Below are 2,362 nucleotides of genomic sequence, written 5' to 3'. Positions count from 1 at the left end.
TTATTTAATCTTCCTCGGGCAGGGGTAACCCAGTGATGAAGTCCATGGATATGGAATCCCATTTCCACTGAGGTACTGGCCACCCATCGCGCCACTGATTTCTTCATTCCTGGCCAATGATAATACCTTTGGATATCTTGGTACATTTTCGTACTCCCGAGATGGATATTGAGTAACGAGTGATGCGCCGACTTCAAAATCTCATCTCGTAGCCTTTCTCCTTGTGGTACTGATATCCTCCCATTAAGTAATAGTGTACCATCTGGCGCCATATGATAGCCACTTGGGTTTGGACCTTCTTGACTTTTGACTTCCTCAATAATTCTATTTAACTTTTCATCACGTTGTTGCTCCTATCTGATATGTGTGAGTAAACCCGCCTGGTTTACTACATGCATGCCTAATGGCTCACTTGGTTCTCCTTCAATTGCCCATATTGTCATCAACTTAAGTTCATTTGATAATGCTTCCACTTCCTTTCCAACATCGGACGCCAACTTTCTACGACTTAATGCATTTGCGACAACATTAGCTTTGCCCGGATGATATTGAGTCTTCAGGTCGTAATCCGCCACAAACTCCATCCGTCGTCTTTGTCGGAGGCTCAAATCAGGCTGTTTGAACAAATACTTGAGACTTTTATGATCTGTGAATACTTCCACGACTTCTCCATATAAGTAAGATCTCCAAATCCTTAACACAAACACCACTGCCGCCATTTCTAAATCTTGTGTTGGGTAGTTCTCTTCATGCTTCCTGAGTTGTCTTGATGCATAAGCAATTACTTTCCCTTCCTGCATCAACACACAACCCAACCCAACCCTAGAAGCATCTGCGTACACAGTGTAAGGTTTACCTTGTTCAAGTAATGCCAATACCGGTGTTGTGGTCAAAGCTTCCTTCAGTCTCTGAATGCTTCCTCCGATTCTTTTCCCCCAGATGAACAGAACTCCTTTTCTAGTCAACTTTTTCTAGTTCTCTTCATGCTTCCTGAGTTGTCTTGATGCATAAGCAATTACTTTCCCTTCCTGCATCAACACACAACCCAACCCAACCCTAGAAGCATCTGCGTACACAGTGTAAGGTTTACCTTGTTCAAGTAATGCCAATACCGGTGTTGTGGTCAAAGCTTCCTTCAGTCTCTGAATGCTTCCTCCGATTCTTTTCCCCCAGATGAACAGAACTCCTTTTCTAGTCAACTTTGTCAGGGGCTTAGCGATCGAAGAAAAGTTCTTGACGAACTTTCGATAATACCCGGCTAACCCGAGAAAACTTCTTACCTCGGTTACCATTGATGGCGTTTGCCATTCCTTGATGGCTTTCACCTTTTCTGAATCTATGGAAACTCCTTCTCCAGACACTCGGTGCCCCAAGAACCCGATCTCTCTTTTCCAGAAAGGGCACTTGCTGAACTTTGCATACAGCTTCTGGTTTCTTAACCGTTCCAACACTAGCTTCAAGTGTGCTTTGTGCTCGACCTCTGTCTTGGAATATATTAAAATATCATCAATGAAGATTATCACGAACTTGTCGAGATAATCGTGAAAGACTTCATTCATCAATCTCATGAAGGCCGCCGGTGCGTTAGTAAGGCCAAAAGGCATTACTACGAATTCGTATTGTCCATAACGAGTTCTAAACGCAGTTTTCATGACATCACCTTTTGAAATTGGAATCTGTTGATAGCCCGACGCCAAGTTGATCTTCGAAAACCAACTTGCTCCCCTTAGCTGATCCAACAACTCGTCTATCCTCGGAAGAGGATACTTATCTTTGATGGTGATATTGTTGATTCCTCGATAATCAATGCAAAGTCGCATGCTACAATCTTTCTTCTTGACAAATAAGACCGGAGCTCCCCATGGTGAAGAGCTAGGTCTTATGAAACCTTTCTCCATTAAATTTTCAAGTTGTTTCTTCAACTCTGCTAACTCTGCGGGTGCCATGCGGTAAGGAGCCTTTGCTATCGGCTTAGCTCCAGGTTCCAAGTTAATTGTGAAAGGGTTACTTCGAGGTGGAGGTAACTCTTTCAACACTGAGAACACATCCTCAAATTCTTGTACTACTGCAATATCCGTAATTTCAACTCCATTACTAGCGGGTCCTTCACTAGCAGTTACTGTTACCAAATACGCTTCTCCATCCTTAAGCAAATCTTCCACTCTCAAGGCAGCTACTAAAGACACAAACTTGCTTGGACTGATCCAGTAAAACACTATTTGTTGTTGCCCGTTCTCCTTGAACAAAATACGACATTTTCCACAATCTAAGTGAGCCCGATAGCCTGATAACCAATCCATGCCTAGAATAACCTCATATTCCTTTAAGGGCACCACCAACAAATCTGCCAAAAACATCTTCT

Source organism: Brassica rapa, chromosome A07 (assembly GCF_000309985.2).
Source record: "Brassica rapa cultivar Chiifu-401-42 chromosome A07, CAAS_Brap_v3.01, whole genome shotgun sequence".
NCBI classification, from domain to species: Eukaryota; Viridiplantae; Streptophyta; class Magnoliopsida; order Brassicales; family Brassicaceae; genus Brassica; species Brassica rapa.
The sequence above is the reverse complement of the archived record's forward strand: the minus strand, read 5'-3'. Positions refer to the sequence as shown.